General features: G+C 38.3%; 1 long non-coding RNA gene across 1 annotated transcript; it reads left to right on the plus strand.

Annotated features, from left to right (window-relative positions):
* The first annotated feature begins 3,295 nt into the window (after window positions 1-3,295).
* Window positions 3,296-5,900, plus strand: LOC307169138. The gene is made up of 3 exons (XR_013823051.1): window positions 3,296-3,410; window positions 3,736-3,806; window positions 5,500-5,900. It is a non-coding gene; the product is annotated as an uncharacterized lncRNA (long non-coding RNA).
* The last annotated feature ends 11,099 nt before the right edge of the window (window positions 5,901-16,999 follow it).

Consider the following 16,999-nt stretch of genomic DNA (forward strand, 5'->3'; position numbering starts at 1 on the left):
TTTTGTCAAGAAAGAAGTATTCACTTCAAGTTCCTCCATGTTAAAGCAACACCATGTAACTTTTGCTCTCGGGGTCCCCCTACAGTTGGGAAACAGTATTGTCTTCTACTACTGTCGAAAAATCTGTCATGGTTACTAGGGCTGCACGATTAATCGAAAAAAAATCACGATCTCGATTCCAACATAAATGCGATCTCATTTCTTAATGATGGCGATTCACTTCCGTGTATTTCCCTGCATTCAGATCTCTGCAGAAAAAGCAGCCAATTACAATTCCCTTGTTGTACAGCCTACCGAAGTTAATGAAAAGTGTATGATAATAATAATATTCAAGTTGTACTGGCAAAAGTGCGTGTTCAGTGCTGTTCGCGAGTGTCACGAGTCACCACAGCAATCAACTAACCGCTTACGTTTCTGTGGTAATCTAATAGTTACAGCTCCTGCACTGGATTCAAGCAGCTGCAGCTTGTTTAAAGGAGTCATAACCTGCAATTTTCACTTTTCCACGAGAATCAATGTATGTTATGATTGCCTAACGATTATACACTGGCCGGGAAGCCGATATTTAAAAGTGAAGCGTTTGTTTACCTCAGGGTAAATAAACCAGCGCGCGTGCATGCACACTCAAATACGAGATTTTGATTTCAGCCCCGTCTTGACGTCATGACGGGGCAGGATATACCATATATGGACACCGCAAACCTATGCCGCGGGAAGCCCGCCCCTCTCCCCCTCATATTCAGTTCAGTCGAGAAAGATGGAGAAACGAGTACACACCTGAGTTGCTCTGTGGTTGACTGCCACAAACAACATGTAAATGTGTTTTCTCTACCAAAAACGGACCAAACTATCAGGGACCAGTGGATTAAATTCATTTTTAATGACGCTGTCCCAACAACCCTTTCAACTGGCTTATCGTTAGGAGTCTGCGCTAAACATTTCACACAGGAATCATACACAAATTTGGGGCAATATCAGGCGAAGTTGGCCTCGAAGCTCTGTTTGGAAAAAGGTGCAATTCCCACCATCAGAGACTTGCCTGCAATTGAAACGGTAAGACTGAGTTTTTATTGCTCTACTGTGTGTAACAAAAACAGCAGCTAACTGCTAATGCGGCTATTGTATGCTAGCGGGAGTATTAGCTTCGAGGTAAACATGGGTAATGGCTGCTAACGTTACTTTGCAAACAACAAATGACTGAGATCATCATGAATTCGGCTATTGTATATTGATTGCCTAACGCTTATACACTGGCCGGGAAGCCGGTCGCGGCCAGGTCGGGTTCATTCATAACTTGCGCCATGATGTCATTTTGGAATGATATGCTAAAGCGTTACCTGCGTTGTCAACCCCCCTCCTTCCTGCCACCAATCAACGCGCCCCTCATTTGCATTATTAAAATGACCGTCCACGACAGCCAAAATATCGCATCAGATCTCGCGAGACAATAATGCCTTTAGAAATAAGGGTCTGAGGAGCTCTGTGTTTATTTTTTTTTCCACTTTTCTTTTTTAGAAGGGCCTGAAAGACTATAATACAGCAGTAGGTATCCAAGGTAATACTAGGTTATGACTCCTTTAAGGTAATGGCGAAAACCATGTTAGAACAGCAGCGAAAATGTAAAAGTAGGCTATATAAACTTTAATATATCCTTTTATTGAAACGGTGCTTTGCTGTCCTTTTACTTACACTTTTTCGCAGAGACAATTTTATGTCCTATAAATGTGTCGTATTTTTGATAATCCGCGCAGATTTCAGTTGATGATTCTGTTTAAAGTTATTAATAACAAATCATGGATGAAAGAGAAAGAAAAGAGCAGAATGTGCTTTATATCGAAAATAAATATTAAAAGTGCGATAAGTCACGAAAGAGAACTGAATTATTCTGACAGGAAGCTGTGCGCGCGCTCCGAGTGCAACACGGACAAGCAGTCTTTGTTTCCGGTTGCGCGTCTAAACGGCCAAATAAACACAGAAATATTTCAAAACGCCAAGTCGAGTATTCCCGTAAACACAGTAGATGTAAGTACTATGTACATTCTGTGCCAATTGGAGCAAAAAGCACAGGTTCTATTTAGTTATTTTTATTTAGGCTATTATTGTAATGTTCTCTTATGTTCAACAACATAAAGCTTTAAAATTATTCACTTTAAGGGGTCTAAAATAAAGAAAAGAGACAATTTTTGTTACTCCTGCACTTTATTATACTGAATGTCATTAGTTTTTTTTTGTTTGTTTGTTTGTTTTTTTGTACTTGAGTGCAATAAATTTTGGTTGAAAAAATGAGAATCGTGTAAGAGAATCGTGATCTCAATTCCCATGGAGAAAAATCGTGATTCACATTTTAGCAAGAATCGTGCAGCCCTAATGGTTACACCAACTCTGCAGAAGGAGTTCTCACGTCTTGGGCAGACTGCCTGCGTTGCGTGTGAAATGTCTTCATCCCAGGTACAGTGGCATATATTTCAGCATGTCATATATTTCAGCATGTCATATGAATATAATTTCATGGGTTTTATTTTTTTCAAACGCCAAAAGATCACGTAGCTCACGTTTACAAGCCAGAGTCATTATAGTAGCCTATTGGCTATGTTTTACAGAATGTATATGCTAATTCAATTCAATGTTTGTGTGGTAGGTAATAGCCATATATCGTCAATATAATATTAAGCTACCATAGATGAATCTTCAAAGTTGAAAAATCGATTTGCATTATAGCCTGAGGCAAGAAACTTTCACCAGAAAAATAAATAAACAAACATGACTATCAGCCTGCAGTCATTAGGCTAGTTAGCCTAAAAGATGATTTTGTCCGTCTAATCGTGTATTATTTACTTGCAAGAATGTAGCCCCTACCAAACTTGTACACGCCGTTGTTTAGACATAGGCTTTACTTCTTACTCTTTTTTTTTTTGTCAATATACTTACTAGTCCAACAGCATGACGGCCAAGTCAGCATCGGTTGGGCACCCCTCCTCCTCCTTTAGCTCACGCCAGCGAGCGAACACTGGACCAATGAGGGGGAAGTGAGGTATGCCGTAAAGCAGTCGAATTTTGTAGTTCTTTTTGTGCTCGGATTACTACCCGAACCCCGAAGTTCCGTAGTGCCAGTAAAAGCGATACAGACCCCGTCAGGCTATGGCAGACGTGTCATTCAACCTAAGTCGATGTTCCATCACAAGAGTCTTGGAAATATATTATGAAGGTTGAAAAACTACATGGTGTTGCTTTAAGAAAATTCCTGAAGAGGGCAGTGCAGTGTGGTGGGTGAGCTGGAACCTGATTCTGAACCGTTTCCAGGGGGGAACAAAATAGTGGTGCACCTCTGAGAGCACATGCTGGTGGAAAAGTCATTGACAAACAAGGACTTTCACACATTCAGCTAAAATTCAAGCTTGAAGATGCAACTGGTATGAACATTAACTATTTCATTTATGTTGATGTAAAATAACAACTTTGAAGTTGTAAAATGCCAGTATTGTGTTTCAGCTTATTTTATGGAATTTGCTACAGTACTGATTGATGCTAAGCTTTGCATGATTTGTGTTGAACAATTATTTGATTTTAAAAGGTGTTCTTTAAGTTTGTTAACATTTATACATTATTGTCAAGGTATTTGATTTAGTTGATTGTAGTTCATATGGTGATGGTGAATGAGATGTTAAATGTGAGTATAAATAATACCTTTATTTATATTAATGCATATTTTGTTTTGTTTCAATCTACCTTTTAAAGGTTATCAACCTACAGCAACTACTGTACTGCTGCTTCTACTATTACTTCTGCCAATACCTCTGCAAACAGAAGTAAATAAAAACAGTAAAGCTCAATGAGTTCTCCTCTTGCGTCCTTCAAATTTTGAATGCCATTTCAAGTTTGGCCAGAGCTGAAACACAAGATCTGGAAAACTTGACAGTATTAGTGTTTGCCGTGTGGTTGATGCCCAATGTCGCTAGCTGAGCAGAAATACATAATCATGTTTCGCTTGGTCCCCTCAAAGCTGCGTTGGATTTTCTCCTTAGTGTAATGGTTGAGAGGTCCATCTATCACTGTTTTCCATGTTCGTAGAGTTAGTTCATGGAGTAAATATATAGACTATAAAATCTGTGTGTACACTGCTTTTTAAAAAATGGCGGGTCCTGGTGTTTCGCTTGCGTTCAGCCAATCAACGTACACTTATGTCACTGGTAGTTCCTATTGTGCTAGGTAAGACCCTGAAGGAGGAGCTAATTTAATTCCCCCAAAGGGTGTTCCTAGAACTACAGTCTTTCCCAGTTCCTGCGGTGCGAACACACCAAAAAGCAGGCACTTCCGCCATTAGTTCTAGGAACTATGAAAAGGTTCCTCTGGTATGAAAGCCCCTATTCACTTGCAGAACGCATAAGTGAAGTAGTGAATTTAGGTATGGGTATGCAGAGCCAGTGGTCGTTTTGTAGGCAAACCTCAATGCCTTGAATTTGATGCAAGCGGCTATTGGCTACCAGTGTAAATTGATGAATAGAGGTGTGACGTGTGCTCTCTTCGACTCATTTAAGACCACTCTTGCTGCTGCATTTTGAATCAGTTGCAGAGGTTTGACAGTACATGCTGGGAGGAGAGCTGAAAGTTGTGTGATATCAGCATAGCAGTGATGGGAAAGACCATGTTTCTGTATGACAGATCCTAATGATGACATGTAGATGGAGAAAAGAATTGGTCCAAGTACTGGGCCCTGCTAGATGTTGCGACTTAGACACCGACCTCACCCTTCCAAAACATCCTGAAGGACCTACCTGAGAGGTAAGACTTGAACCTCTGGAGTGCGATTGCTGAGATGCCCATTGTCATGAGGATTGACAGGAGGAACTGGTGGTTAACCGTGTCAAAAGCATCAGACACCAGTATGTAAAAGTACCAGTATGAAGAGAGGTGTTGAAGATATGAGTGAGTGTGGGTACAACTGAAGAAGAAAGGCTTGAATGAGATGAGTGGGGATAGGATCAAGTGGACAGGTAGTAGGGTGATTGGAAAGGATGAGTTTAGAGACTTCTGCCTCTGAGAGCAGAGAGAAGGAGGGAAGAGTGTGTATGTTTGCTGTTAAGATGTGTTTGTCAGTTTGTGGTGTGGAGAACTGGGCACTGATGGTTGTTGTTTTATTTATGAAGAATGTGGCAAAGTCATCAACTATTAGAGTTGAGGAACGTAAAACATCAGCTTTCGGCATTCAGGAGATCTGATGTTCTTGTGATTTGGAAGATGATGCAAGACTAGTCTATTGTTATTATTAATTGTCAGACTAAGACATCAGGGTGATGGATGAGGAATTGCCTCAAGAACAAATGTCCATAATTCCCTCAGCACAATCAGTTGATGCCATCAAATCACTGTCTGGAATACATTTCTTCTGAGAAACTATTTTCTGGCCAGGGTTTGACGTCATGTTTCCTTTCACAATGAAGCCCTTCTGTTCTAATAAGGCTGAAAAATACTTTGGTTTCATCCACTTTTTTCTTTCTCTAGAGCTGAATGAGGACAGCAGCCTTGCCGTGACCCCAAAACATCCTTGCAGATGACACTCCACTCCCACCATCATGCAGTGCACCAATTCATTAGGAGTTCTCTTAGAAATGCAGTGATTTATTGAATGGTGTGTTTGTCTTGGTGTGAGAATACTGAAGAGGGATTGATGAAGGGAGACTAGCAAGAGAAAACCAGGAAGTTTATGACAGACAGACAGAACTCCACCCATTTTTGATTGGGGAGGATGAGAGAAAACGTCTCTTAATACAGATTTGCCTCTAGCAGGCCACAGTATGCTCTGAATGGATTTTGCTCTAAGAGAGAGAGAGAGAGAAAAAGAGAGAAAGAACATGTCTGGAGATCCGTCAAAACTCATTAGGGGAGAGCAGGGATAATTCTAACACAACAATGTTTTTACATTTACTCAGAAAATGTTTAGTCTAACCCTTTTAAATTTGATTTCACACATCTTTGTATAAAGCAGACCAAGGTTTCAATCATAAAAACCCAAGCTGTATATTTGTAGAGATGGTGTGTGATAAAAGTAACAGTAATTAGTATTAATAGTAATTAGTATTAACAGTAATTATAAAACATCCTTTAACACTAAATATATCTTAAGCTAGGTTTTAATAGTGACATGAGGCTATTTGTAATCACACAGCGAGTGAGGACAAGAAGTTAAAATGAAAATTCACTCATCTTATTGTGAACCATTAATCTGTGCATTTGTTTCAATTTTATTTTAAAGTTTTGATCTTGTAATGTTTAATCAAAATGCCATAACAAGATCTTCCGGTGAAAACAACAGGCTGCAAGCTCATGTTCATCTGCCACTTTCCTCTACATCACAAAATCCTAACAAATTCTATCAAAATAAAAAAATGAAAAAAAAATGTGATAATCCATTACACATGGATGTACGTCACAATACAAAAGAAATGTTGCTTCTATTTTATCGTGACTTTGGCCCTGTCACAAATGGCACACTTCATGTGCACTTGTGGCCTTACAATGGCCACAGCGTGCATGTGTCTTTTAAAGTCCACAAGACCGTAGGGTAGCCCATTTGTCATTTTAGGTTTCGGAAGGGTACTTACCAGCACCCTCTTCGTCGCAGCAGATATGCCCTCGATGCAGACTTTTGCCGAGCCCGCGAACTTCGCTACAGACTTCTACCTGCCAGTCAAAGCAGCATTACATCACAAAATGGAGGGCTCGGAGTAAGATCGCAAGGGCTTATGGTTCCATTTGGGACAGGGCCTTTAATGTGGAAAATACATAATGTACACAACAAATATACTTTTTTAAATGTAAAACTCTATATCCCTCATCCACATCCTCATGCAACTGATACAAAACCATGCCTAAAACACATAACTTTGCAAGGTATTCTCTCATTTGAGTAAAACAGATTGGAAACAACAGATAAAGAGAGAAAAAAATGTATCACTTTGATCTATCTTTTAGCAAATTGTATAGGCTATTCATTTCTTACCATTGCCCACAACAACATCCTGAGACAGGATGTGTGCCATGTTTCAATCTTACACCCTCCAACGATTCACAGCAAAACATCTCATCGCAGACTCCACCCTGAACCCACCATGCAAAGACTCATTCAAACTAAACACTAAACATATGAAAATCATATAATCAAAAAAAAAAAAAGAGGAAAAATCCTACTGCAGATTCATATACTACAACTAAACAAAAATGAGTCATGGTGCACTGTGTATTTATTTTAGCGGTTTAAACTGTTACAATGGTTTACAGAATATTAATCAGCACAACTGTTTTCAACATTGATAATAATCAGAAATGTTTAGGATGTTTGCATTGTAAGAATGTATGTTTTCTCATTAAGAGGGAATACCAATATGGCGGCGCAGTAGCTTCACTTTATATGACGTCATGAGCAATCCAGTCATTTATATAGATCAGTGAGTAGTGCCCAGCATATCAAAGTCCACTAAAGGAGATTTCTTGCATTAAACCCCTAAACTCTTTTAAAATTTTGTGCCTTGACTTTTGCAACTGTTTTCGCCATATGAAAAACTAACTTGTGCACTTGCAAACTCAGTGATGGCGAGAGGGAAAGAAGGGGCAGGGGCAGGGGCAGGGGCAGGGGGAGGGGGGCAGGGGGAGGGGGGAGGGGGAGGGGCAGGGCAGGGGGAGGGCGCAAAGGAGTCGTTTTATTGGTTGGCGCCTAGCCAATGAAATGGGACTTTTGTACGCGATGATGTCACGAAACCCTCGTCATCTGGGACGTTCTGAAACTGTAATGTGGCTAAATGCATTAGTTAGTGATATTAAAGTCCGCAAACACCATACTAATAAAGCCTACAATGCACAGAAAAGCAGATGAGCCCAGAATATGAACGCAACGCGTTTAATTACATGTTAAGCGCTTTCCTCCCATAGAAAACAAATGCTTAACATGGCTTAATGCATTAAGACAGTGGTATTAAAAGACCAAACTCAGTGAACACCATACTAATAAAGCATACAGAAAAGCAAATGAGCACAGAATATGAACGAAACGCATTTAATTTAGTGTTTTCCTCCCATAGAAAACCAACTAAACGCTTAAGGCTTAATTTGTTATACATTATTATTATACAAATTTGTTATACATTATTACTAAAACAAGGGCAGCAGTTTTGGTGATTTGCAAAAACTAAATTTGTACTCACAGATTGTCATAAACAGGGAGAACTATTACAAAAAGGTACCTCTCACAACCTTAATTAAGTGACACACTGAACACAAATTTGCTTTCTTTCGTCATTCTGGGCTCATCTGCTTTTCTGTACATAGAATGGTGTTTACTGAGTTTGGTCTTTTAATACCACTGTCTTAATGCATTTAGCTAGTTAAGCGTTTTCTACCGGTTTTCTATGGGAGGAAAACACTTAACATAAGTGCTGCGTTCATATTCTGGGCTCATTTGCTTTTCTGTACATAGTACGCTATTTTTAATTAGTATGGTGTTTATGGAGTTATCATGTATTTATCTTAATATCACTGTCTAATGCGTCAAGTTGCGTTTCAGAACGTCCCCGAGGACGCATGTTTCGTGACATCATCTGCGAGTGCAAATCTCCAAATTAAACTTTAGATTTGTATTTTACAGGTTTTCACATTGGAGCCGTGAGTGTAAATTTTAGCGTACAAGTACTAATATTTATTAGACAAGTTCTCAAATTCACATCTATGCTTTTGAGTTATGCTACTCTTTTACCTTTATAAATAACCTTACTGATATTGTTCAGAGCTCAGACACACTCTCCCAATTTAAATCTACAGTTTAACTTATGTTGTCACTGTAGTAGTTTGTAAAATATTGATATATATGTTAAAATAAAAGAGGTAAAAAAGGACACCCCTTTAAAATTTTGTATAGTACAGAAATGTTTGGCTTCAACAATCATTTATTGATGGTTAAATTCATCGTTACCTTCTTTGTCGTGGATAAAAAAAAATGTTAGGACATTTTTTAATATAACTCCGATTGTATTAGTCTGAAATAAGAATGTCATATACACATAGGATGGCTTCAGGGTGAGTAAATCATGGGCTAATATTCATTTTTGGGTGAACTATCCCTTTAATGGAATGTGTTTTGTTACAAAGAAACAAATAATTGTTCTGTAAAGATAAATATGTTAATGTTGTTAATACATTAAAAGCTAAGGAAAGAGTTAATTAAACTTTGCCAGAGCTTGCAGCCAGTACTCCTGTCTCACAATTATTCTACAGTACAGGCAAGAGTGGTTCATTCAACTTACCCATTCTTCCAGGCTTTCCAGCCCTGATGCAGGTAACATCACCTTGCTTTTATCCACTACAAGCCTGTTGTTGCGGACCCCGTCCGAATGATGGCCAAAACTTTACTAATCATTTTTATGAAGTTTATTGTACATCACACAAAAGATGAAGTGTCCGTTTTCACTCCAGAAAAGTGAGGAAAAGGGGAAGTTAGGACTATTGTAAAGGCCCACACACTTTTGGGGCCCACAGAGATCAATTTTATTAATGGAATGGGTGCAGTAGGGGGCCCAACCTCATATTTTTTCATAAGGCCCAAAATTGCTAGCGGCACCCCTGTCCTTGAGTAACAACTTTTTAGCAAAGCCTGTGTTTTGTATTGTCCCTTTGTATTGACCCTCGATCACAAAGCAGTCTGGAGTTAAATGAATTGCGCAGACATAAATTAATTTAGGTATATTTTGCGGCGCAGTGCCTTCAAAAATAAAACTAATCCACTGCGTCCACGGCTTGGATGATGGGAGAAAATGAAGACTCTTGTGTTCACTCTTACATCCAACAACAGGACACCGGGATTGCTTACGAGAGACATTGTCACTACAGCTGCTCGAGTGTTGAGAAAATGGCGGATAGTGTACAACTCGCTGAGGGCGGAAACTATGGTAATGCAGGCCTGTCAGTCAGTGGCTGTGGGCAGGGCCTGAGCAGTATGATGTCACACTGCTCAGAGAATCAAATCATCCTGTCTGGCGTTCAAATGGGGCAGTATTTACTACCAATCAGCCGCACTCTACTGACAAGCTGCGCATAAAATAATCGCAGCCTTTGCCAAATCGCGTGCGGTTTTATTGCGATTAATCGTTCAGCCCTAATACATATTGCCACAAAAGTAGCCTAATGATAATAAATGTGTCGGAAAAAATAACAAGGAGGCATTTTAATTGTTTATTAATAAACTGTTTTCTGAGTCAGTGTCAGCTGCAAACATATATACATCTCCGCTGGAAAGTGGATGCACCTTTCATACGGATTACATAATCAGAGGGTATTTGTTTTTGATTTGAATTTGTTCGTTTAAAAGTAGATATTTCAAGCTTTATGAAGATATATTTCTCATGTAAAGTGAGTTAAGTAGGCTATACGCTGTGTTTCGGTTCATTTTTGAGACGTGCTCCAGTTCACAGAGACCATGAAAGCACGCCCTGTTTGTTTTCTTTATTTTACAAAAGCACAACATTTTCTTGTTATTGTGAGTTTACACAAATAAAAGTAGTTGCGAATGATGTATTATTCTTATCTGTATGACCAGAAATGGAGTATTTTAAGTTGTTTCCATTGTTGATAGGAAAATGCAAGTGATCACACCGGCGTCTCCATGTCATGCAGTAAAGCGTGCTCCACACTTCGCACAAACACTTGGATGAACGTCTAATAATAGCGAACATTTATCTAGGTTAACGTTAGAGCAAGCGGCCATGTCAGACGGATAAGTCCTCTTCATTTTGATCAAATCATGCATTTTCTACCGACCGCAAGTAAGTGTAGCGGGTACAGGATCACCACATCAGCTGACAGTTAAGCGTTCCCAGCAATCTGTGGAATGGTGGAATAAACACAGGACAACAAAGTGCGTGTGATCAGCTCCGGTCTTGCTGGGTTATCTATTTTTCCAAAATGTTCACATTAGAACAAACACAAATGTAAAAAATATACATTGTCACACTAAATCTTTTTTTTATGCAAAACTTCACTGTTTCAGTCTCTTTCTTGCAATTACACAGCGTTTTCATGAAGATCTGTCCATCAGTCAATCACTATGTTACTCATTTGCATATTCACAAAGCTGTTCCGTGTTTTGACTTTTAGAGCTTTCACTCAATTCAAAACAACATCAAACACATATTCAATCAAGATATTTCTGTGTGTTTTACCCATTTTAGACCACTCACATGCATTTTTAAAGTAAAATACGCATATTATGAACTAATATTTAGGACACATTTAAACATGAACACCTTCAATCAACACTGTCATGCAGCATACATATCATCCAATCGCGGGTGAACATCGCGATTTCATTTTGTGATTAACCATGTAAAACTTTATCAAAACGAATAAATTTGCAACCCTTAATATGCAATAACATGCATTCTTTCAACATCCATTGAGATTGACATAAAACAATCGACTAAACTGTGGAATAAACATAGGACAACAATATGCGTGTGAACTAGTGATGTTACGTATGACACTGAAGAAGCTTCGATGCGCGTATCACACAAGCGACACAATAGAGAGCCTAAGTCCCGCCCCTCCGCTTCCGGCTCATGGGACCTTATTTCGGAAAAAATATGTATGGAAGTCAATGGCGAGAGATAACTTATCTTTTTATTCCGTCTGAACTGTGCCCTGAACTACACATATGATGTTTGTCAATTTAAAAGGTAATTATGAAAGTCAAGAAAGTCGCAGTTTGTCATAAAACAGAAGAGTAACGTTTAGTTTTATGTGAAAATTGCTCAATGAACTACATCTCTCGTCTCGCACTATGTACGTCACAAGATCCGTTGCTCGTATGTGTGTATTCTGGTATGGAAGGCCAAAAGGGCCAAACGTGTGAAACTGTCGTGTAAACACGTAATTACGTGTTAACACGCAAATTACGCGTAAACACGCAATTTACGTGTTAACACGTTATTACGTGTTAACGCGTAAATGACGTGTTAACACGTAAATTGCGTGTTAACACGTAAATTATTAGACATTAGCACCACCTACTGGTTTGGTGCTCTTGCTCAAACACACAGAACCTAATTAGATTAAGGTTGTAAAAAGACGTTTTTAATGTGAACATACATGTTGAACAATGTCTTTTCAGAATATAGGATACAACTACATATAATAATTATTTTAAATGGGCCTATTTAGACAGTTAAGTTAACTATAACTAATCAAGCCCTGAAGGCATGACCATTTTCACAATCACAATAGAAATTGTGTAAGGATAATTACACATTTCTCCAAACAGTATTTTCATGTACACTTATACCATATTTCTAAAGCATCTTTTTATAATTTAACCTCTATGCATTTGTTAGAGAGCCCCTTCTGATAACACCATTAAGCCTTATGAATCTGAGATAGTGCATTGTTTTGCTGTGTTTTTCGAAGTTAATATATATATATATATATATATATATATATATATATATATATATATATATATATATATATATATATATAACAAAGTTATTTATATTACAACACACACACTACACTTTAAGCATTGTATTACATTACACACACAAACACATATATATATTACAAAGTTATTTATATTACAACACGCACACTACACTTTACAAATTATACTACATTACACACACCACACACGTGATTTGCGTGCTGGCACATTGGAAACCATGGAACTTTACTGGCTGGTATGGCTATCTTGCACAAGCACAAATAACAAACAAATCCTGTAAATTTGCGCAACTGCATAATCAAGGTCAGTGAGAGAGATTGTTTCTGCTTCTGTATCAAGTCTTCATGTCAGGTCCAGCCGGAGGACTTTGTCCACATCACAGACAATAGGCCTAATCTCTGCAGGCAAAGGGAAAATCCAGATCCAGCCTTGACAACATTCTCCACACCTCCGAGAGAGAGAGAGAGAGAGAGAGAGAGAGAGAGAGAGAGAGAGAGAGAGAGCCCGCCCGGCGCGCGCACTCTCACCCTCACCGCACTGTCGACCACAGAAGACCAATTTATTATTATTTTTCTATAGTAAAACTGTTAGCCTATATTCGTAAGGGTCTGTCTGTCATCTATCTATCTTTACTTATTTATTGTGTTATTCAGTTTATAATGACGTTTATAATAACTGCATCCAATTTCTAATTTTTGTCATTTTGTCATTTGATTAGTTGTGCCAGTTGTGCTCATATTTTTATTTTAAGGACTTAAATTATTTTTTTACATAATTGATATCGATTATTTAATTATATGCTACCAAATGTCATCTCTGGGGGAAAAAAAAGAGAGAAATGGGTTAGGCTACGGACATTCACTTAGCCAACTCTCTGTTAATAGACATGGGGGGATAATTCGAAGTCGAAGATAAATAATTCATAACTCTGAAACAACATCAAATCGTATTGATTCCAAATGCAACGGTATTTTGATTGCATATAATGGCAGACTGTCGCGCTAATCGCGAAGCAACTCATGACAAACTTAAATAAAGTAAAAAAATAACTATTTTCAACGTATACAACCCACCGTAATATGTTTAACAGTGTTTATTAAAACCGAAAGTAGCTATGTTTTGTGCTGTTTGTTTTCACGTCTGTATTTACTATACGATGCGCATCACGGGCGTGCACCAAACTGAAGATGCCAGGTGACGTAGGCTCAACGTATCCATTAGGTAAGAGCTCGTTCACAATCTCATGAATAAATACAATACAACGAAGGTGTGCATCATCACATTAATAGTCATGAGAATGATTACAAACAGTTACGACAGGCAGTGTCAACGTGACACAACACCTTTATTTCATTTGAATTATTCATGATAGAGTGACGCAAGCACAACGCTGAGCATACCTCATCAGCCATCATAAGCCAACGACACTGACGGAAGGGTATAACTTGCAGGAAACTGAATAGATAGATCACGAGTGTAATCTCCAAATCTATCCAAACATTGGCGAGAATATAGCATAATCTCTTGTTCTGTGTAGTAATATTAGGCTACAATTTATTTTAATAATTGTTGGTCTTATATTCACAGATTTCACATTTGAATATCCATTGTAAAATGTCATTTTATGGCAGGAATTCTGTCTCATTTCAATTATTAATAATTCAAGCCACTCTTGTCTTAGATTATTATTATGACATACACATGTGTGTATAATATAAATAATATAAATAAGGGGGGGGGGGGGTAATGTAGTATAATTTGTAAAGTGTAGTGTGCGTGTTGTAATATAAATAACTTTGTAAAATATATGTGTTTGTGTGTGTAATGTAATATAATGTGCAAAGTGTAGTGTGTGTGTTGTAATATAAATAACTTTGTTATATATATATATATTAACTTCGAAAAACACCGCAAAACAATGCACTATCTCAGATTCTTACCATTAAGGCTTAAGGCTTAATGGTGTTATCAGAAGGGGCTCTCTAACAAATGCATAGAGGTTTCAAAAAGATGCTTTAGAAATATGGTATAAGTGTACATGAAAATACTGTTTGGAGAAATGTGTAATTATCCTTACACAATTTCTATTGTGATTGTGAAAATGGTCATGCCTTTCAGGGCTTGATTAGTTATAGTTAACTTAACTGTCTAAATAGGCCCATTTAAAATAATTATTATATGTAGTTGTATCCTATATTCTGAAAAGACATTGTTCAACATGTATTTTCACATTAAAAACGTCTTTTTACAACCTTAATCTAATTAGGTTCTGTGTGTTTGAGCAAGAGCACCAAACCAGTAGGTGGTGCTAATGTCTAATAATTTACGTGTTAACACGCAATTTACGTGTTAACACGTCATTTACGCGTTAACACGTAATGACGTGTTAACACGTAAATTGCGTGTTTACGCGTAATTTGCGTGTTAACACGTAATTACGTGTTTACACGACAGTTTCACACGTTTTGGCCCTTTTGGCCTTCCATAATTCTGGCTCAAAACACTCAGGCATGACGGCGTAACGTTACCATTATAATGTAAGACTATAGAAAACATGACAGATGTTAGCTTCAGTAAAGTTAGCTTCATTCATTGAGAGAAAAGGTATGACGTCGCATGTGCGCCTTCTGGGTTTGTAGTCTTTGTAATTACGTATTTTCACAGTCTTATACCTCAGCAGTTTTACATCAAGCTGCGACTTTCTTGACTTTAAAATGTATCTTTTAAATTGACAAACATCATAATTATGTGTAAATCAGGGCACAATTCAAACGAGATCAAAATATTTGTTGTCTCTCGCCATTGACTACCATACAATATTTTTCCGAAATAAGGTCCCATGGTGGTCGACCGGAAGGGGAGGGACTTATGCTCTCTATTTCTAGTGAAGCCCCGTATCGGGGTGTGTATTGGTTTACTAGAGTCACGTGATCGATGACAAACGAAGCCTCACTTTCTGTCCAATCACGTGCGCGTTTCGCTTTGGGTGTCAGAAGGCTCGAACTCCAGATTTTGTTGCCTCAGTCTGGTTAATGGGTTTGTGAGGAGAGTGCTGTACTTTGAAAGTTAATCAATATATTACATTTAAATAAGCAAAATTTATTTTTCACTACTTAGGCTATTATTTTTTGTTGTTTTTTGTGTCTTTTTGTTTTTGTAAAATCTTTGCACTTTTTGGTGATTTTAGGTCATTTGGTGTTGGTATTTGGGTTTAGGGTGGGATTAGGGGGGAAGGGATAGGGTGTTGGTGTTTGGTGAAGGGTTTGTATTTAGAGCATGGCAACAGCCAAAAATAATAAAAATAATAAAAAACTTTATCACCTTTCTGTCATACAGCACTATCAGTAACAAGTGTCATAAGCACATTTAATAACAGATGATCCTATCAGACAATGTCCTTATTCATTGTTTGTGTGTGTGTGTGTGTGTGTGTGTAGAGAGAGAGAGAGAGAGAGAGAGAGAGAGAGAGAGAGAGAGAGAGAGAGAGAGAGAGAGTAGGCCTACATTAAATCTTGTTGAATCATATAAGCTTTTATTATATTTTATTGTAACACTTTAATGGGAAAATGAATTTATTTAATGAACAAATAAAACACAAACATGTAAGGCTTTTATTTGTACACATAACATTGAAAATATGGAGTGTGTTGTGGTTGCTTCATCTGCCAGAGCTTCTAAAACAGGCTTCTGGCTGCTTTATTTTAAATAAGCACCAGATGGCGCTGTTCTCGACCAGTTCTCGACACTCTCGAAGCTTTGAATCTTTTCACGGAACAGTCAGGGGAAAGCCTCAGTGATTCATGAGGCTTCATTTACCCATCCCTGGTGTGATCAGCTCCGGTCTTGCTGGGTTATGACGAGCAACGCATCAGACCCGTTGGAACACACTGCACACACATAGCGCCCTCCTTTGGTCTGGCAGAGCCACCATCCACTCAATGTATTTTCACATACAGCGTTAATATTATTTTCATCAATTGCAAAGAACCAACAATTGGGGCATCACACTCTCCCCACCACAGAAGGTGAACCTCTAAACTTTTACTTTGTCTCTTTATGCATAACTTTAATAAGTTGGTAGCATAAAAGTAATTGGCACTACTTGGTATGGATCATTGGCATGGCCTAACCATGTGTGTTCAGTTGTGGGTACCAATGGTAGTGGCTGAATTGAGTTTGCTGCTACTGTGTTTAGTGACAGTCTGATTGCTCCGCAGGGTTCCTGTTGCTGTGACCCTCCCTCTTGGTCCTCAGTAATCTGCTCCTCTCGTGTGTCTCCACATTCTGGTTTGATGCCTTGCTCTGGCTCTGGATCCACAGCAGGTAGGTAAGTATCAGTGGATTATACACTCTGGTTCTGTTGGTAATTGTCCCAAAGTCCATCTTGTGCAAGTCATTGATTAATCATTTCTTTCAGTGGTGCAAGGTCCATTCAATCCTCCCTGAGTCAGTATACTTTCTAATTCTTGTCTTCCAAATCTTGGGTATTCTGGATTGCTGGCCCTCCTCCAATAGTAACCTTCA

The sequence above is a fragment of the Squalius cephalus genome (assembly GCF_949319135.1).
Source record: "Squalius cephalus genome assembly, chromosome: 1".
Taxonomy (NCBI): Eukaryota; Metazoa; Chordata; class Actinopteri; order Cypriniformes; family Leuciscidae; genus Squalius; species Squalius cephalus.